Source organism: Toxotes jaculatrix, chromosome 4, assembly GCF_017976425.1.
Source record: "Toxotes jaculatrix isolate fToxJac2 chromosome 4, fToxJac2.pri, whole genome shotgun sequence".
Lineage (NCBI taxonomy): Eukaryota > Metazoa > Chordata > Actinopteri > Toxotidae > Toxotes > Toxotes jaculatrix.
Window position 1 is genome coordinate 15,397,728 of NC_054397.1, and position 22,043 is coordinate 15,419,770.

At 40.8% G+C, this 22,043-nt stretch overlaps 2 protein-coding genes across 6 annotated transcripts in view; one reads left to right on the forward strand and one right to left on the reverse strand.

The window, feature by feature from the left end:
• LOC121181390 (phospholipid phosphatase-related protein type 5-like) overlaps nucleotides 1-7,848 on the reverse strand; it is a 47,994-nt gene extending 40,146 nt beyond the window's left edge. Inside the window, exons 1-2 of the mRNA XM_041037338.1 lie at nucleotides 7,742-7,848; nucleotides 6,659-6,741 (exon numbers count right to left, since the gene is read on the reverse strand). The gene's annotated coding sequence lies outside the window, so the exon portion shown is untranslated. The remainder of the gene's footprint in view (nucleotides 1-6,658; nucleotides 6,742-7,741) is intronic.
• A 69-nt stretch (nucleotides 7,849-7,917) lies between these two features.
• The window catches only part of palm3 (paralemmin 3), a 38,045-nt gene continuing 23,919 nt past the window's right edge, over nucleotides 7,918-22,043 (forward strand). For 4 of the 5 annotated variants that reach the window (XM_041037333.1, XM_041037331.1, XM_041037335.1 and 1 more), the window contains exon 1: nucleotides 7,918-8,310. The gene's annotated coding sequence lies outside the window, so the exon portion shown is untranslated. Of the gene's footprint in view, nucleotides 8,311-16,920; nucleotides 16,972-22,043 lie in introns of all 5 variants that reach the window. The other variant, XM_041037332.1, reaches the window with a different exon arrangement.

The following is a 22,043-nucleotide window of genomic DNA, read 5'->3' on the forward strand; positions in this document are numbered from 1 at the left end:
GACAGAAGTTTTCATGATGAAATGAGCCTAATCCTACAAAGCACATTTCCTGAATAATAAATAAAAGAGTAAGGAAAAGTTGAATGATTCATTCCTGTTAACACAAACACAAAAAAATACATCATCTGTCATTCATGATGAAGATAGAAAGTCTATATATTTTCATGGAAGAAGAGCAGGAAAAGATTCCTATTAAATACTGTTGGAACATGCTTTAAAGAGCATGACAGTATATGCATTAACTAAAGCATTAAAGATGTAATACTCCCAGAAACCTGAATTTGCTTAGACCTCTGGAACAGCTTAATCGAAGAGGAAATTTTAGCTTGTTAACACGTTATCGAAGATTTCCGGCCTTCTGAACCAGCAACAAGCCGACAGCCAAAAAAAATTGTATTCAAACTTTTAAACTGTGTATACAATTTGTGAATCAACCTGCACACCAGCGATGCACCTGTCTGTACTGCACAGCTCCAGAATAATGGTCTCTTCAATGCAGATCATATATCATCATTTCCACAAAATCACCCCAGGTGCTGTCACAGTGTCCACAAACTTGAACTTCAATTATCTGGCGGTTCCTGTTCCACGTCACAGATTTATCATCATGGTGCTCTATTTATAGCTTTGCATGAGACGTGTTTGTGGCCACAAATGGTCAAAATGTCAAAGACTTTCCTTCAGAAATCTCACCACAATGTCTGTTTGTATTTCTGTCTATGCACTGTGCTATGTTAAGCCGAAGGGACATGTACAAATACACACACACACACACACACACACACACACACACACACAAACACACACACACAGAGCAGTACAGGCTACATTTACTATGTTTAAGTGTGTTAATTATTCATACTGTGGTTCATATACTTGTTTTCACCCCTCTTTCTCCACCACCGCCAATCTGCCTCATGGGAAACACTATCCCACTATAATCCCACTACACCAGTGTAAATATAAGCTTCTACTATGGTCAAGCCGCAGCAACAGCTTTTAAATGCTTCCATTGGTTTAACAGCGTTCATTGATACTAAGTAAAGAGAGAACGGATTGAACAAGTTGCAGCAGAAGATAAAAGGATTGTATTGTGCACACACACACACACACACACACACACAGAAGGATGTCTGCTGTATTTGGGTCTTCTTTTATGCACCCATCTTCCAAAGCAGTGAGAAGCAATCAGGCATGATGCTGGTGTGACTGATTGTCTCTTATGCTGCTGTCCATGTCGCTCACTATGATGTGCATCCTTAAGGCTCGCACTGGCACCGCAGCAAACAAAAGACCAACTCACTATTTCACTGGCACACACACACACACACACAGGTGCACACACACACATTTACAGAGACTGATATTTATACACTTGTATGCACAGGCTCATTCACACACATGTGAGCGCACACCCAAGTGACCATTTTTCCAAAATTCATTACATGTCGACTTGGATGTCGGTCCAACAAGTGGTGCCACACAGCTGATGTCTGTGTGTGTGTGTGTGTGTGTGTGTGAGACAGGGGGAATAACATCCTGCACAAAATTCCTGCTGTGCTGCACCTCAGGTTCAACAATGTGGGTCATAGAGATGCACAATCACACTCACACTCTCTCACTCTCTCTCTCTCTCATGAACACACACTCACACACATATATTCAGGAACAATCTCTTTCCTAAAGGAACCACTAGAAAAAGCAGTACAGTAACTGGTTTGAAAAACTCTCACCTTAAATCTTTGTATGTTGCAAGCGGTGCTGCTGCACAGTGACCACTGCTTCCTCCGAATCTCCTTCTCTAGGAGGATTTGCTCCTGCAGCGGACTCCCATTCTGTGGTTTCGTTGTGGTCTCAGCTCCGCTTCTCTCTCTTTTCCCCTTCTAGTCTCTTTCAAAGCAAAACCACCTCTCACTTCCGCCGCTCCGCCACTGAGAAGCCCTCGGCACTGAGTGTGAATAGAGAGAGATAGAGAGCTTGCCCACTGCCAGGCGCCCAGCCTCCAGCCAGCCTAGTCTATATCTGTCTGCACACTGCTGCTAGGTCGCTAAGCTAAATATGATGATCTTCAACAGCACTTCAAGGCTAATTACTCAAGTGAAGGGATCCACTGGCTCGGTGAGGGAGGTTGCTCAGCGCTGTTGCCGGTGGATACGAGGAGAGGGAAAGACAGAAGAGAGATAGAACGAGAGAGAGAGTATGTGCATGCGTGTGTGCGTGCGTGCGTGTGTATGTGTGTCTGTATGTCTGTGTGTGAGAGAAAAAGAAGGAAAGGCAAAGAGGAGGAGGAAAGAACAGAGTGGGAAGAGGGAATGAGAGAATGAGACAGTGGGAGCGGAGACTGAAAGCAGAAAAGAGCCAGCATGTGTATGAGAGAGAGAGAGAGAAAGAGAGAGAGAGATGTAGAGAGAGTAAAAGAGAGAGAGAGAGAAGGAGGCACTGTACGTGTGTCAGTAGCTGAGGCAACACAGTGGCTAAAATGGTAGACAGTGTGCACTTTAGTACCCCAGGAAACCACTTTGATACTGGCAAACACCAAGGGCTCTGTGAGTGTGATTATGACAAAATCTGAAGTCAGAGCAGGAGAGAAAAAGCTCTGAGTAATCTGATGGTATCGTGTCAGTGTTTTGTGTTTGTGTGTGTGTCTATGAGCGGTGCGCTTCTGCACTCACCTTGAATGATAATGTGAGCTCAGGTGAGCAAGGGACCGCAACTTGGGGACAGTAGACAGTGAGTTAATGATGCACCACCAAGTGGAAAAGTGGGGCACATCATGCACGTGGCCCTATGTGGGTCAGAGGCTCTCAGGTGCAAGCTCACCAGTGGTTTTTTGGCTCTTTTGTGAGTGTGCATGGGTGAACACTTGCATTATGGAATGGGTTTTCCTTTAACAAATTCTCTGCCTCCCTCAGGGCTACAGCAGGGACCGTGTGTGTTGCTCTGCACATGCACAAATGAACATGTTGATGTGAGTTGGTACATGTTTAGACAAGCTGCACTGGCACCAGTGGATTGTTGGACACAAGGAAATTCTCCAAAGACACTGCTGCACAGGTCTGTTAAAGGGGAATATGTTTATTTGTTTTTTTTGGTCAAAAGTTGGATGAGAAGATCAATACCACTTACACGTCAGTAGCTTAGCTTAACACAAAACCTGGAAATGGGGAAACAGTGAACCCAACCCTGCCCAAAGGTAACAAAATCTGCCTACCAGCACCTCTAAAGCTCACTAATTCCCACATTAGTGTACATCTCTTTAATTCACACTCTACTTCTTGACTGGACGGCCAGCAATATTTCAGAATAAAGTCCAACATTTGTTGACAACATTTAAAATATGTCGTGTGCCATTGAGAGAAACTGAATCTCAGGGAAAAAAAGACAAGGAAAGGGGTACAGCGTCCCTCTTGCCAACACAAATTTCCAAATACATCTCTGTTGCAAACGGAAGACTTTTAAGCTAAATGTATATGAAACAGAATTATAAAAGTGGCCCATCTTCTTGGGCAGCACTCAAACAAATCACTCACAGCTGGAGAGAGACTATGGACCACTGACAATAAAGTGGGTTTTTTTTTTTTTGAGAATGATGGATAAAATCACGTGGCGTCACAGATGTCATAGTTCCCATGGCAACTCTCTCTACATTCACAAGTAAAATGACGGGCAAGGAAATGCGCATACGCAGAAATATTCACACACACACTAACACGTTTAAGAGCGCACACACAATGTAGATGAAACAAGTGCCACTTAAAAACAGCCTCGCTCGCAAACCATTGAATTCCCATACCTGAATGACACCCCTATCAAAAGCTGTCACAAAAAAAAACACACCTAATATACCTAGTCTGACTCAGTGCTGTCTGAGAAAACAACAAGTTCAGTATTAAGGATGAAGAGGACATAAAACCAGCTGAAACAGCAAAACTCGTGTCATGTCATTAAATGACTTGATGACATTCTAATCAAAAGCTAAAAAAAAATGGGTAAGAAAGCAGTATCATATCAAGCAAGTTAGCCGCTGCATTTTTCTTCCTCTTCTGCTTTTTCCTTTTCATTGGTCTCATCATTACTGCTACCACTTGAATGGACTTTTCCATTCCAAGTCCATAAAAGCCATTCTGTATTGTTTGGTTGTTTCAGTAAAGTGCACCCGGTTGCTACAAGAACATGGAAACAATTGCAGCATGTTTCAGAGACTGTATTAATATCTGTCTTTTGCAGCATCCCAAAGGGCATCTATATTATCCACCCCATCACTTTAACTCATACTCTGCTGGTGTGCACCCTTCTGCAGCATTTTCTTCCATGACAGCTGATGCCTTTAGATTTACTTGTCCGGTTTTATACAGTGACGTATTGCGATAAAATAACTCAGGTAGCATTATAGATTAGAAAAAAATGTACAGAGAGGATTTGTCAATGTCAAGGACAAACAAAGGAAGGTAAGACACTGCAGGACTCTGTAAATAGAGCAAGTACACAGGGGTGGGCGTGTGTAGCCTACAAATGAACACACACACCATGCCATGACCGTGCACACACACACACACACACACAGGTAGTACACCTGTCCTCACTTGACTTTCTTTTTTGCACACTACTTCCAGCCCAGCATCCATAGAAATTACATATATGTTGGACAATTTTGAATCTCACAATCCACCTCCAATGGAGATGGAGCAAGTTGTGCTCCCAATATGGAGTAAGGCGGAATCTAAGGGTGTGGAGGTTGGACTTTTGGATTGCCCTATGCCACACTTTCATGCGGGACACCATACTGAATCATCCATACAAATGTGATAAACTATAAGAATTATCCCCTCAGCTCTAAGCATCTTTCAGCTCATAAGTTTATTGCTTTGATTCACTCTCATCACTCTCATTCCATCCTTTTCTGCCCGAGCAGGCAACTGTTTTCAGCCAAAACCTCTAAAAATCTACCGTACATTACCTGCTTGGCACAAAATGGCAGAAAGACAAAGTTAGTAACGAGCTAATGAACAGAAGCTGTGTGAAAAAATAAACAACTGTTTTCTAGGTTTGTCATATCAACTTACGAGATTCTAGTACGTAAGTGATGTGTTCACTGCTTGTTTCTGCTGCCCCCAACAGGCTAAAAATGTCAGTTAATGCATGTTTAAGCAAGCATTTTAGTGATCATAACCTAACCATATTTAAGTTGCCGTAATCACAATGTTCCCCAGAAAAATAGCAGATCATAGCTCCAATGTACAGCTTTTGCAAAAGAAAAGAAAAACGAAAACATTGTAAAACACATTAGTACAAGTAAGTATTCACATAAGTATTTTCACACTCATTTATATGGCACCACAGTTGCTGAGTGGTTAGACAGTCTGTCCTTCAGCTGGCCCACATGACCTCATGGCAGTCACACTAGAGACCATTGATCTCATCCCCTTTTTACATGTGTATTGTATGCACAGGAGGGCAAACGCACAGAAACAAATGGTGCTCTTTCTACAGCGTGCTGCACAAGCACATACAAGCACGCACACATTCAAACAAAGAGCAGTGTTTAGAAGGTGCTGGTGCTCGTATGCATGAACACACAGGCACAAAAGCACGTACACTCAGCACTGTGAAAGAAATGTTGCCATACTAACAAACACCTCCCCTCAAAAATACACACAGACACACAAAAGACAGCCAGACTATTTTTCCATATTGTTAAGGGAAAGCTGTATGATATGAGCCTGTGTGCTCCTGCTATCTGGCTGTTCATGTGAAGGCTCTCTCTTGTCTTGGGGAATAAGAAGTAGGCCGAGTCAGTGGATGTGCTCATTTCATACACTATCACTGTGGATCACAGCCAAGGACTTTCTTGCTTCAAATTGCCATGCTAGGGAATTTCAGCTATAAAGAATTAATCAGATTTTTAGCAAAATGGGATTATAAAGAAGATACAGCACAGGTCAGCTAAGTTGTAATTTATGGGTCTGAAATACTGACCATCTCTAAGTAAAGTGATGCAACGTGAGAACAGTCTATGGTGCAAACAACACCATCAGAAATGGGTTTATTGTTGTTTGCACCTCTGTTTGCACCCCGCTGATTTTTTCACACATCGCACCCTGGTAAGCTATAATGAAATAAACATAAAAATAACTTGGCCTAGTTTTATTTCATGGACCTACGGAGTGGTTGAATGGTGTTTTTGGTCTGTCTTTGCTGATACTCGTGAATAAAACCTTTTAATCCCTCCCACTCCAAGGTCAACGTAGGCATCATGTGACATGAGATAATATAGGAAATTTCAAGAAGATGCAGCTTTTTCTAATAGTATCAAGGCAGATTTTGGGCACAGTTACGTACAGGTGCAGATGTTCCTAATGAAATCCATTGGTTTGTATGGAACGCAGAATAAAATCACCGGAGCATAAAAATTCACAAATGTCTAACTAGAATTTTTGACTCACAGAACAGCGAATGGTATAACAGTGTGGAAATAAAACACCAGTAAGGAAAACCTTTGATACAAATTAGAATACTGAGAAAAAAGAAGCACAGCTGGAACCAAAATCCTACATCCTAGCATACCCAAATGAATGTGTTGTGCGCTGTGCAGTCTGCTTAAGCTTTCAAATTAAAGTAAGACTCTACAAAACCCATGTTAAGAATACGCCACACTCACCCACTAGCTTGAAAGATGGCACTGAAAAGTTTCCTAGTAGTTTGCTCCCTCGCAGCACCAGCCAACTTGGATTCACAGTGACCCTGTTTTGCAGTGAAAAACAAGGCATCAAAAGACATCCAAAGAAAAGGAAAGGAAATGTACAACACCCCAGAAGTAGAAGTCACTTCTCCTCTGCCCTTTCATGTCCTTGTTATTTTCCAGTAACTTACAAATACAGCTATACAGATTTTAGTTTGCTAGCTACATGTGACACTCACACAGTGGTCAAAAACTGTTTGATCCAGCTTTAAGAAGTCACAATCAAAAACTAATATTTCTGTTTCACTAACAGCCTGGTATCCAATAAATAGTTTTATTGTCCCGTAAAGTGTTAGTCATTATTTTTGAGATTTCATACTATTTAAATTCCTTCTTTTCCGTGAAAATAAAGAGATGGTAACGTTATTGCCGCTGCATTTTAGAAATAAGATGAACTGTGAGATTTGTGGAAGGCAGTTTCAAAACAGGCAGAACCCACGTCCAAATACAGAAGAGAGCAATCCCCAAAAGGACTATATTATTAGAAATGTAAGGCATCATGTTCAAAGGCAGGGTTATTAATCTCTTACTTGAGCTGAAAGGAATTTTTACTCTTTTGAGGCACGCCTTTCTTACAGAGAAATGTTTTACATTTTATGTGGTAATTTTACCCATAACCTGGTTTATACTTTTATTCATGAGATAGTGCCTTTTTGCACAAATGCCTTGTTTCATTAAAATCACTTCTGCTAACATCCTTGAACACCTGCAAGAAACAGACCACACGATCAGGAGTGATGTTTTAGAGTCATTTTAAGGTTATTAAGTAGTTGCAAAAATGATGATATTACATTATTAAAATTCAATTTCATCCTTTAATGACTATCAAGTAATGTTATGTGGAACTTGGGCACATTAGAGTACAAACGTACTGAGTTTGATCTGTGCTCAACAGCTTGCAAAACTACACATTACAGTGATTTTCAATTCTTTCGACATGGGTTTCATTCACCACATGACAGGTCATACTGGTCTTCAAACGAGAGCAGAAAACACTTCTACCTGTTGCTGTTCTAGGAGGCTGTTTATCTCCTCTGCAGTCATTCAGAACGACAACAGGAAACATGAGGCTGAGGCTGGGACTGCTGCTGCTGTCTGGAGGGTTGGCCCCACGGTAATGAGAGGAGTCAGGTAACCACCGGACAGAGCGACTCTATTCCTCCCCACTGACGGGTTTAGACACGAGGGCAGGCACTGGGAGCGGACGGAATCCCGGATTTGTTTTTTTTTTTGTTTTTTTTCAAATTTCCCACCGAAGACGCGACTCTGTTTCTCAGACTCTGAAACTTTATAGGCCTGTAAAAGTTTGGTAAATTTAACCAACGTGACGACCGGTGTTCATGTGACGAGTTTCGTATTTCGTAGCCCGCTCAGCGCGAGAGGCTACTCAGGTGTACAGCTCCACCAGGAAGAAGTTTGTGCCTTATTTTATTCTTCCTACCACATAATTCACCGAGCTGGTAGGAAACTTTTTTTTTTTTTTTTGGTCCAGTATCCCCACGTTTCTACTTGGTTTCGCTTTCCTTTCAGTTTGTCGGACTTAAAAATCTCGAGTGGCCAAGTTTGCTCAGGTAAGTGAATTTTGTCTTATTTCGACCACCATTTTTTTTTCTGCCTGAATTTTAACAAAGTTTGGTGTACGTGGTCGGGTTAACACCTTTTGAAACTGGGCCAAGTGGTGGAAGTGAGCCAAGTCAGAGCTGCACAGCCCCGTCAGCTGTTGACTTGTCTGACCTCTGTTAAGCATTGCAAACCACAGAGTTATAGATTTAACAAAACCTTTTGCCCTGCTATTTGGCTATTCAAAAGTCACTTTTGATATTGGGCACTCTTCCTCTCAAATCCTGACCGAACCACGCCAGACATTTTGCACTTTGCTAGAGACAAGACTTAAATTGTGCACAGCTGTGAGTGATTACATTATCCTCACACATTAAGCCCCAAAGCCTCAAGTCTGCGAGGCATAAACGTCAGTTTTATGATGCAGTGGTTTAGATAGTGGGGCCATTTTCTGACACTTGCCTAGCTACTATTGCAGCTGCATCTCACCACCAACACACCCCTTCCACACACACACACACACACACACACACACACACACACACACACACACACATACACATACCTACAAAACACACACCATGCAGTCAAGATCTCAAGTTCTTTGTGTCAGATTAACCACACATTTGTTTTCTGGCTCTCATATATGACTCACCTACTTTATGGCAAAACACGCAGCTGTCTCATCACTTTTAACCACAGCTTGATTTTAAAAGAGCCAGTTTCTAACTTGCAACACATCAAACAAACGCTGCTTAGCATGCAGCTGAGCATGCTGATTTACAAGCAGAGAGCCCAGCAGGAGCTCCTGACAGGGCTCTTCTTCTGTCAGGCTGAAGAACTGAGGGCCTTGAGGCCATATCCAGGGGGGTGTTACTCACCTCTGGCTTAATTCACCTCTCAGCAAAGAGTAACTGCCTTGAATGTTTGTTAACAAGTATGCCTATGCCTGAGGTTTCAAAAAGAAGTTGCGCATAAACCATCACTCCACAGGATGCAGGGAAATATAAATGTCACACAGCCAAAGAAGCCAGTTGATAACAGATCAGCACTGCTTTTTTATGACACAATACATAGTAATCCTGATTTTGACAGTCACTTTACTGGGAAATTGGGAAATTAGCCTAGCTGGTGTCGCCCTAAGACAAGCCCCCTGTCCTTTGGCAGTAGCATTGAATTATTTGCGAAATTCTTGCTGTCATAAAATGCTATCTTGAATGTAACGTAACCCAGAGCTTGTTGAGGTTGCATCTCTCTTGGGCAACAATCAAATAAGCGATTTCATGTGTAACTGAAGTGTTTTGTGCATAAGCCAGGTTCTAGGTAAGAAAAACGTAATTCCTCTGTCTGTAGTCAGCTGGAAAGTTTTAGCTTTGATGCGTATGAAATATAGCATAAAGCCCAGGCTGATGTTTTAGTCACTTGCAAAGCAGTTTAGTTTTGATATGAATCTGCAAAAACCTACCCAAATGTACAAAGAGGAAGTGACAGAGTGGGCGAGATAGCTGTTAAAGGCAGATAAAAGGGCAGGAGAAACTGTGTGGTCGTCAGCACCACCAATCAGCAGGAGTTTTATCTTTTCAAATAGTGTTGAAGAGAACAGGGGAGAGTGTGACTCTGACAAGGCAGAGAGATTTTTTTTTTTTAAAGGAAGATAAAGGGGAGGAGAGCAAAGAATGGCTGGGAATGATGAAATCCACCACCTCTTTGCTTGGCAAACTGGGTGATGGATGACTTTTCAGCAGGAGGGAAATTCCTTACTGCCACTTCGCCCCCAGCATACCTTTCTGTCTGTCCATCCTTGGTTTAAGTAATATTGGATTTTCAAATATGTCTTCCCCTTATATACTGCAACATTGTCATCTGAAACCCCTCCATGATTGTTAGTACATTTTCATATTTTTTACTACACTACACTACACTACACGCTGTGGAGCATTTCCTGATTAATAAAATGTCATTTGCATTACGTTACAATGTCAGAGTGTCAGAGCTGTACCTCACGCTTCGAATCTTTAAGTCATGTTGCCACTGCTCTGGGTGTCTGTGTACACATTGCACAGACACAGCTTGCTTCAGGCTATTATTATTCTGGCTAAACAGCAGATTAGACTCAGACAGCAGAGCAGGCACAAAGATGGCACACCTGGAAACAACAGATCACTAATACGCTGGCCATGCAGGGAGCTCTTTTTTTTCTCATTCAAATGAAGAAACAATGGAAGTAATATAGTAAACAGTAGTTTGTTCCCAAGGGAACAAAATGCTGAGAAAACCCCATATGGTCATAGTTTGATGTGTATACATATGTAAAATATTACACGTTTCTGTCTTAAATGGGTACACCTATTTAGTATTTTGCCCAAGCTGGGATAACGCTTTTCAGACCTGACATTACTATGTACAGTACAGGTGTGAATGCACCCAAGAGGCATTGAGGACGCATTGCGATTTGATCCCTCAGACCACATTTAGAGGTGGTCTAGGCCACATATGGCCAAATTCTTTTAGCACTGTCTAGGCAAATGTGTCTTGTGCCACACTGAAGGACGGTCTACTCAACTGGTGTCCTCTGTTTGAGTATGTACCACCTCGAGGGCATCATATTAAAGTGTAATGACAGGCAACAACAACATCTTTAGGCAAAATGGATTCTCATGGATGGAGCAGACACAAAACACATGTTAATGTGAAAATTTTGAAAAGCCCATAGAGATATATTAAATACCTTTGGTTTGCCTGGAACACGCCAGGGAATAGACCCATAGTCTATGTTGTTTCGATTTCTTCTTCTTCTTTAAATTTGCAGGAGTCTAGGCACAGGATATGAATTGCTGCCTTTCACCAGTTAAAAACAACAACACGTGGTCTTTTTAAACGGAATTGATGTGCGTGTTAATTTGCATATAGAGCAGGGAAGTGAGAAATATTGAATTTAAGACATCCTGTGTGCGAAATTACCCCCTAGTGAGATCACCTGGCCTACAGAATGTTTCTGCGTTATGTCACCATGTCATTTCTAACATACCTGAGGGGGCTGGCCATGCCTTAACTTTAAAGTGTGAGCTGTAGTCTGAATTTCATCCTTTGTTCGCCCTCTTTTCTTTGTGTTTTGTTTAGGCACGAACGGCAGCACGGTGCTCTTTAAATCATTCTGTTTTGTGTGTCTCTGTGTGGTATTCCTTTCATTTGCAATAATTTGTTGACTTAAAGCCTCAGAAATCCTGGCTGACAGTTGGTGAGAGAAGGAGGAGGATAGGAAAAAAAACATTTACCATCTTCAGTTTACTCTGTCTGTGTTGTACACAGTGCACATGCCCTTCTTTTGACACCAACAACAGTGTATTAATCAAGCAGACAAGGATTAGACAGTTAAGTAATGTGTTATGGTTGTGAAGGTAATGGTCTGAGGAGATAGCTTTCAGAAAAACTTGAGCCATTTCTGACAGGATAATATTTTAGCTTCTTAGCTTCCCATCATTTACCAGTGTCTTTATCATGAATTTATTTTTAAAGTCTGGTCTCAGATTGCAGGCTCCATAAAGGAAATGTCAGCAGCTTGTGAATATGAATACGTTTCTAAACCTCTGCAGAGCAGGACAAAAAGTTACACTTAGATACACTAAGTGGCCAGTTTATTAGGTTTATCAAGTAAAAACAAATGCAACAGTTCTGCAGGACTGTAATGTTCACTTTTTTGTTGAAATTGTATTTTGTGGTGCTGTTGCACTGTGCTTCATTATACAGAGAGATGTTTGTGTTATTTAGCTTATCCTCACTGATATAAATGGGTTGGACAAAATAATAGAAACACCTGTCAGTATAATGGTCAGCAATACAGTCCAACAGTGCCGCAAATTGCGGCCCCCTAAATGATTACACAGTTGAATCCACACCAAAATGGTTTCCACAAAAACTGAACATTGTCATTATCATAACCTTCAGGGATTTATTGCAGAGCTGCTGTGCATTAGTTTTAGCTAGGTCTGCCAAATAGAGGTGTTTAATACATGTACAAAGAAACCTTAATCAACTAGTCTTTAATCTGAACTGACTACAGTGAATCACCATTGTCACTGATTAAATCAGCAGCTTTTAGCAGTGGTGCTTCCCTCACTGGTGACTGAGAGCGCCATTGCCAACCTCCCTGTTAAAAGCACATTAAAAGACTGCAAAAGCCTCTGAAACTATCATAATGCAATAAATTACAGGCTGCTGAGCAGTTGACATTATGTGCAGTGCTTGTGTAAACTGCTTTTGTCCTGAACTGAACACATCACAGTGGTTTGAACAGCGATGCATTCACCTTCTGTTGTATATATTAAACTGTGTTTGAACAGTGATGCACTCAGTTGCAGATGCCCATACTGAAGTGCATTTGAATGGTGATGCAACCACTTAGCTTTGGTATCTCAGTTTAAGTTTATTCCTTTATTATTACTCTCTGCATTTTACCAACACCAAGTGAACAAAACACACACACAAAGCATGCATATGCACTAGAGACACTGGGACAGTGTCTCTAGTGCATATGCACATATGTACATCCAATGTACTATACAAAGCAAATGTTAGAAACCCACCTTTAGTTAGTCTGGATTTTTTTGATGGACATCCAGTACAGTTTGGTGTTCCTATTGATGAGCAAATGAAACAAAGAAGAAACACGAAACATAAATAATGCAACCACAAGACATCACACAAGAACAAATATATGGCTGTGACTGTGGTTACTAGCTTAGTAGGTCTGGTTAGCAGCACGTTTGTTTACTGAAGTGTTGGTATGATCTTTTAAATCCTTGCAGAGCATGAGAGCACATTATGGTTAAATGGTACGTGTTTTAAGTTGCATGCATGAAATTGATTGAACACAGCAAACCATTAATATATGGCAGAAGCAGGCCCATATTGTTTGGTGCGTGCATGTCTTTTTGGTTGGAGAGACCGAGGTGTTGTCACAATTTAACAATGCCATCAAGCTGCCAGATATTATACATCCTTCCAAAGCTGCAGCTAATGTGTGATGTTGTTGTCTAGTCAGTTAAATGGTCAAAAAAAATGTCTTGTCATTGCCAATTCACAACTAATTTGGAAGAAATTCACCTGTTGCTGAATTGCACAAAATGCCAACAACAGATCTACATCCTACACTGAAATGAGCTCATTTACCCAACCGGTCTTGTTTGTGTGGTTTTGGTGGCTGTGGGTTTGCTCTGGTGGAAATGCGTGCCACACGTACAATATAAACATCCTTTTTAATCATCAGAGGAAGCTTGCTTTGCTGCTTACAGGCATGGTTTTTGTCTCACATTATGTTAAACAAAATATTCCAACTGCTTAACATTCTATGGCTTAATCTTTCTCTCAAGCCCAACAATCTAATTCATGAATTTGTCAGTCACCCATTAAAGGCAATACCCAGGGCAGAGCAGTAGTGTCAATTTGGAAGACTTCTCACATTACAATGTGGCCTCGTTGGACTGTTTTGCACTACTTGAGGAACAGCGTAGTGTTTTGAGTTGCTGTAACCCATTTCTCTTACATGGGTAAGAGAGAGTCTTTGACATATTGCATTTTTAACTGTGAATGTGCCTTTTTTTTTAGGGGTGGTTTATGAAACTTGTTTGCCATGTCTGCTGTTATCTTGAAGTGTGCTCCAAATACTGTTTGCGGTCTCACTCTTACTTTGTTTGATTTCATTTATCGGTGTACGCAGTATTCTGTCTAAATCCAGTGTATATGCTCTAGATGCACATGAGGCAGCTATCCACACACCATTTTATTCTGTCCTCTGTGATTATCAAAATGTCCCCTAGCTCTCATGAGGCTCTGGGCAGCGGTGGACAACTCATAGTATTTGTCTGCCCAGGTCAAGAGAGAGAGTATCTCAGTTCTCCTAAATGTGTTTATAACCTTGGTGGAACACGTTATGTTGCCATGGAGAGAGGAAGTATTCCTAGGTACCAGCCTGTTGACCCTGTTTCATCCACGGTGGTGGTGTGAAGTGCTGTTGACTGAGTTACTATTGAATCCCCTCTGTGTTGGGTCCTGGGAACTATATAAGACCTTTTAACCCTGGTACATATGACTTTGGAACCAGACATCAATGTTAGATCAAGAGTAAATTCTTCACCTAGTTCATTTTAGCTAGTTCAATTACACGCATTTTCAGATATATACAAAACAACAAAAGTCTGGGTTTGCTACCTAAGGGAGAGAGAGTACTTCCCCACTGACACTGAGCTAATTGCAGAGGTGAAGTCAAATCATTGCATAACTGAGACTGGGTCTGATACTGTTTATTATTCTGTTTTCCGAACCCTATGAATGGGATTTTGATCGTGGTTCCTAAATCATTATTCAGTTCCATCAGTTCTGCAATTAACATGTCTTACATTTCTGTTTCATAAATTATATAAAGTCATTTTGATGTGATCGTGGGAGGCAGTGTCTTGAAGGATCAGCATGTCGTCTCTAATTTCTTTAATGGTTATCTGGAATTCAGTTTGTTTGTCCAGTGATAATGAAAAAGGAGAGAAGTTAAACATTATGTTGCCTGACTAGACATTTACAAGGTGACTCAACACCCTTGCAGAATAGATTTACGTAAACTCTGTCACTCCACAATGCAAAGTCCTATCAGCTGGCAGTGGAAGAATTGTTATACCTCAAAGTTATTTCAAAGTGAGAAATTTTAGGAAATCATATCTGTTGAGAGTTGGTTTTAATGTACCATCAGATGGATTTGCAGTCATCTTTGTAATGTTGTACTGTATTGTCAATTCTGATTTGGCTGCAGTGTGTTATATGAGATGATGAATGTAATCTCAACTGAGCTATGAGGCCCAGAGGCACACAGGACTTCAGGCTTTTGACTCTGTGACAATAGCGAAAATGAACCGAGACTGGATTACACCAGTCCTGCATTCCTCTCCAAACCTGTTTGAGACACATAGACACACATACACACTAATCCTGCACACACAGACAGACAAATGACTGAAGCAAGCCAGTACATGTCTCACAAACGCTTGTTCAGAGTGCAAAGAGAATACTTACCAGCAAGAATACTGTCTACCTGTGTGTACATGTACATGTTAATAAGTAAGAAAACTCATTAGTAGAAAGTCCTAAAATAGTTCTGTCAAAGAAGGCCAAATCATTGAAAAGTATCACTATGAGTAAATGTCCCCATGCTTTATCAGTGCTGCTCCAGCACTATTGTTTGGCTAACTATTAATATATGAATAAAAAAAAGTCCTGAGCCAGTCTGCATTAACGGTATCACCAAACAAGGCATTTTCAAATTGACTGGTATTTAAACCAGAATCAGTTCACACCCTTTGTTTATTGTAATCCATTGCACTGTGGGAAAGCCACCTGTCAAAACCTGATTTCCATTTACAGAGTTGAACCTCTTCTTAATGCACAGCGCAGTGAGTGATTAAATCACAAAGAAGCATATACAAATGACCTGCAGCCAGCAGTTTCAATGAAGATCCACACTGACAGTGTGCGTCAGTGAGCAGGGGAGGCAGAGCTAGTTTGGTTCAAAAAAGGGTCACATTGCCCCTATTTCACTGGCATTTTGCAGGTGCACTACACCTCCACAGCGCTACCGGCCCTTGAAAAAATGCCTTTCAGTTTTGTTTCCATGGGATTTTGTGAGACTGTTGTGAATGGACCTCAGACCCTTTAGAGGGGTCCGGGGGCATGCCCCCTCACACTTTGAGAGCAAAATTAAGAGGCTAGCTGTTGTAATAATTTATTCCTGAACACACCAGTTGTATAGATGTGAATGGTGAAGACACGGCAAAAAAAAGTCACACCCACAAAGCATGGTAAATTAAACCAAATCTTGTCAAAGCTTTCAGACATTTTCATTTGGATTATTTTCAATCAATTTTTGAGTTAATTTAAGATTGATTTAAGATGAATCACTGAGTTGTTTAATATATAAAATGTCAGTGAAAAATGCACATTGTCTCAGTACCCACAGTCTTGCTTGAAAAATCACTTAAATTATTCGTTTTTAATTGTTACTTAAATTATTTGCAAAAATGCAACAATTAATTTTCTGCTGGTTAAATAATTGATTCATAGATCCACTCAAATGGTTATGCTGATTATATACAGGTTCCTGTATTTGAATCTAGGGTACACTGTGCAGTTATTATTCAGTACAATATTCACTATATTGGATAGAGACAAGGTCTCAGTAGAAATTAGATAATTAATGATTGCCAAATGGGACTGACAGGGTTATAACTTTAAGTGCACCATTTTGGTTAACGTAATACTGTCACACTTGGATTCATGTGAAACCTCTGTGCATGTGTCTGCATGTGAGATACTGACAAAATGGAGCACATATTGTAAGGTGTGAACTTGGTGTGCGTTGTTGAGCTCGGTTTCGGTGGAGAAGCAGACAGAATGTTGTGTCACAGCCTCAAGTGTCTTTGTCAGGACTTGTCAGAACAGGTGTCTCAAACTCTGATCCCCCTCTTCACATCACTTCCTCAAGTTCACGTTTGCTCATTTGTTTTAATCTCTCTGGTTCCTTGCGAGCATTTTGATGTCTCTGTGTCTTACCTGTCTCTTTTTCATTTCTGTCCTTACATTTTCCCATTCTACAGTTTCCTCCCTGCTCTTTCTGACTTCTCAGCTGTGAGGTGAGGCAGGTCATAAGGACTTAATCTTGTGTCAGTCAATGGCTTTTTTCTTTTTTTTTTTTTTTTTTAACAGAGACTCAATGAAAAACTCCACAGAGACCTTTTTGTTTCATTTTCTTTTATTGTCATTTGATGCCATCACACAGTGACTAATTTCACACTTTGTTTAAATCACAGGTACATGTACTGACAGTTAGCAGCTCGGGGCAGCTTTGCCCTCAGGTACACCACCTCTCTTTCCCATGAAGCCTTAGCAAGCCTGTAATCTTCAGTCATCTGCAAATCATAACGTCATGCATACTCTCTGCATTCCACCTCAAGGTTAAAACCCGTTGTTTTCCCTCTTACCATGAATAATACTAATACGTGCACAACGTTTCAGGAGATAAAGCTGCAGATAGAAGAGTTCAGGAATGCCAAAACATTGAAACAACAGTGATTAAGTCGGCCTGTGTTACAGCATATGGGCGACAGTTGATAACCCACTGTCTACTGCTCTGAGGTCAGACAAGGTCATGACTGGGTCTAGTATATCTGCACAAAAAGCTGAGCTGTAAACCAACAATCTGTGGTCGCTTTACTGTGCTATCATGTTGGTATGTTTGGTACTGCACAAACATCTTACAAGTGCTTTCAAGGGGTTTCCCCTCCACCAGCAAGCCATATATAAAGTGTTATTACAAATATTAATTACCACAGAAAATATTCAAAGTGATGTTCAAGCAGTGAACTGTTACACTGTTATCCATTACAGGCTAAACTATGGTAAAAAAATTATGGTCTTGTGGTAACCATGGTGATTGGCAAGTGTCGTTTCATAGATTCAGGAGATATGGGGGGCATCAAACACTCCTTGAGCAGCAATCTTATTCGAAATACAACAGAAAAGCAAGTGCTGTATCTGTTTACGGTGCAGCCAAACAAACTCAGCTTGTTTTGATTAAGAAGTCAGTCAGTGATATTTGCAGCTACGATCTTCATGCTGTAGACAGTGCAAATAGTTTTCCACACAAACGGCACGGCAATAATGGGAGTTGGTTTCCTTTTAATTTCCTGTGAATGCCTTGTATGTGTGAAGGCAATTTGAATACACACGAGAATGGAGGAAGTGGTATCAACAGGGTTTGATATAAAGAAAATCTGACTTATTCTTTAATAATATGTGCAAGGCAAATTTGTAGAACAGTAAGAAAAAAAAATTAAAAAGTCCCATCAAATAAATTCTCTACTTTCCCTTTAGTAATGTAAAACAAAGTTTAACCTTAAGCAGATCACATTTAAGATTTAATGTGTAAGACTATAATGTTGAAAATTTCATATTATATTGCACAGCCGTTGTTTTTAATTGATACAGCCTGAAATCAAAATTTTTTCTTAGAGGTTTTTATACACAGTGACGTACAGTACCCTCTATCCTGAGACCCTCAGTTTGGATGAGATGTACACACTGAATTTAAATCTACTTGAAAGTGAACTTATAGTCGATAAAGTCAAACCCAAATGCAAACGTTTTTGTTTACATATTTCTCTTTTAACGTCAGGTGCGCTGAGACGTTTATGTGATTATGCAGCCTAAATGATAAATACCAATAAATATCACTTGACCACTTACAGAACTGACAACTACAAATGACAATTGCTTTTTTGAATGAACCTTCACATGCACAAGAAGTCGATAGCTCTGGTGTTTAAACTGGTTTGAAAACTACTTACTACTACTACTTACTTTAACCTAGTTAATGTGTTGTTTGAACATATTTAGGAACACAATCATAATCCGTGTTAGCATCGTGAGTCTACATACATCCCTTCTAATAATCCTGTATTGAGTTTACCACATGTAATAGGTGTGGAGCAACTTCGCTGATCACAAAGCTGTTGTGTTTTAACTGGCTGACACTGAGCCATTCTAGAAATTGCGTACAGTTACAGCAATGCAACAATGTGAATTCTTCACAGTCGGATTATATAGATAATCCTGCATGTTAATCACACTCAGTGTGCCAGGATGACTCATCCAAGCTGCACAGCGCATTATTCTTCAGCTTCACCATGCATATGTATGTTCCAGATGACCGTGTTAATCTCTGCGGCCCCTCTGCTGATTTGATGGGTGGATGACAAGGTTTTTACAAAGGCTTCACCATGCTGTCAGTTTTGATCTGCTGCTCAGTTTAATGGCTGTGGAGCTGATTTTCTCACCAAGAATCCTTCCAGACTTAATATTTTAAATGTGCACAGCAGATGGTGATTTTGACATGGCTTATGATCAGAAGCTCGCCCATATTGGGAGCCACTCACAGGGCAGTATCAAGCAGTATGCAGCAATATTCAGAATTTAGCTTTATGTCAACCATGTGTTTGTTTGGCTAAAGAGATAAAGACAGCACAAACTGTGCATAGACATAGCATAGGCTATGTCAGTAGGCACAGTAAGACAAACCTGATAGATAAAGGTAGTAATACTTTCACACCTAACCTGTTTGGTTTGGTTCAGACAAACTCTGGTGCGTTTTGCCCGTTCAGTTCTTTTCACCTGGTGTGAAAGCCGTCACTTGAAGTCACATTGATTATCACATATGCAGGCTATCATATGAGTGCAGGGATTTCCCCTGCTCAGTCAGTCAGTGAAAAGGAGTTAAAACAATTATGTGTTGAGTGTAAAGCTGCGATTAATCATTTAGGTGATTGGCAAAAAAATATTCTGGTAATCAGTCGATAGTTGTTATGTCAAGTTATTTTTTAAGTAAAAAATCCAAACTATCTCTTCTATAAACTTCTGAAATGTAAAAATTTGAATATTTTTAAGTTTCTGACTACCAAGTTATGAGGTCCAGTTGCAGTGTTGAGTGCAAGTGGTCATAATCAGTTGTCACCATGCTTTTTGTGACTCAAGAGAAGATGAGTAGAAACACAGGGTGCAGTAATGTGATGCATGACTTGCTGTCAGTCATTACAACTTCATTTCCATGTAGCACTGACAATGATGCAGGATGACAGTCGGAAAAACTCAGTTACCTGTCAGTCCACACTTCCTGCTGGTGTGGAGCAGTAACACTTCCTGGTTTGTTAAAGTTAGGGTAAACACAAAGCGCACCGTCCCTAAAAGGTAACAATCAATCATTTTTTTCCCCTCGTCCAGATTAAATGAACCCAACATAAGGCATCAGATTCACCCAAGAGCCCCTGCAGCCATGATGGTAAAACCAACAAGTCTCCCCATCACATTACTTTCCGGATTAGCCTAAATGCAGATCAGATGGTGCAGGTGTGTCTTGTGCATATATGTTTTCCTTTACCGTATGAGGATCCAGTGGGCAGAACCAGGGAAAGGCTAAGCCCGGCCTACATCCTGCTGAACAGAGACCCTATTGTGTGTGTGAGGTACCTGACAGAACACCATTGATTCCCCTCGATCCTTTTCGTTTTTTTTTTTTTTGTTTTGTTTTGTTTTGTTTTGTTTTTTTAATGGCTGTATAACGTAGAGACAAATTAAGAGCAAAGGAATTTGCTGTTGTTTCATCACAGCCTCGTCTCTCAACATGATTTAGTCAGGTTGTCAGTGCATTAAACTTGTTTTAGTCTAACCACAGAAAACCAGGACCTGTTAGAAGATTTCTTTTGATATTCCCTTGCCTTTGATGCTCTCAAGAGCATGTGCTCTGTTGTGATCATTTGTGCAAGCTTACCATACATATCTGCAAAGTTAATTCACTGATAAATATGGGATTGGTAGGTTGATGACTTCTTTGATGCTTCGAGGTGCACACATTATTTGAGCCTCTGTGTTACTTGAGAGGTTAGGCAGCAGTAGGGCTGTCGTGCCAGTGAAGTGCAGGGGTGATGAATGACTTGGAGTAAATCTATGATGTATGTTGTTGACTCTGATAATTCCCAACACGCTCCAAAGTCTGCTACACTGTTAGCTCTGTGAGGTAGGACGCGCACACACACATTGCACTTTAACCTTCCATCCTTTACTGATGCACGCACACACGCGCACACAAACAGCACAGGAATGCAGTGTTTTCATTCCCCCAACATGGACTGTCAATCAAAGCAGCTTGGCTGTGTGCTGTTGTAGCAGCACCATCCAAGCTACACAAATTCCACCCATACCACCCACCCACATAAATGCACACACATACAATGCACATGCTCACATAACACACACACACACACTCACCCGCCCACTGTGTGTCAGATTTATTTCTATCTAGATAAGCAGGATATCCATCTTCAATAATGTAATTTCTGCTGCACAGTCTGTAAAGCAACTGAAAATCAATAGCTGATGAAAAAGCACTTTACAACAATTCACTCTGTCCATCCCTCAAGCTAGAGAGCGATTGCCTCTTTGATTGTCCCGTCTCCAATTGAAGTTCTATCTAGGAATTCCTTTGCAGTTAGTTGGCTCTTTCCGAGCGATGTCCAGTGACGACAGCAAAGGATGCGTCAAGTTCAGAGATCAGGGTCGCTGCGATTACATGTTCTGTCTCTAATCGCCTAGAGGACAGAGATGTTTGTCCTCTTCCTGTTCCCAAACACACAAAAGGATATTTTCAGCAGTGGCCTTGGAATACTCTCTCATCGTCTCTCTCCCTCACTCTCCGTTTCACAGGCCTGAAAATGTGATTCTGTCCAATTTGAAACTTTAAAACCTTTTGCCCGAGTCCATGTAAATAGCATTGCATATTTCAAAACTTTCTGCTTCTCTACTCTTATCTGGTCCAGTTCTACTCTATTCTGCTCTATTCAGTTCTGGAGTTTACATACTACGATCTAGTGCTGTACACCATTCCCTCAGAGTTAACAGAGTTGAAAATCCAGCAATGGTGAATAGGAGGAGGTTAATGGGACATGTAGAAGCAGCACTGTAAATGAGCCTCAAGCAGATGAACTACACTTCAAAGCAAAGATGATTCCAGCGTGGAGTCACTAATACAGGTATCACTGCGGGAGATGGCGGCGCGCGTGGATGCAGCGGCTTACGGCTCCCCATCTCAGTGCTCGTTTCTCTTTCTTTTCCTATCGTTTTTCTTTCATTTGTGCACGACTGGTGAGGCGAACTT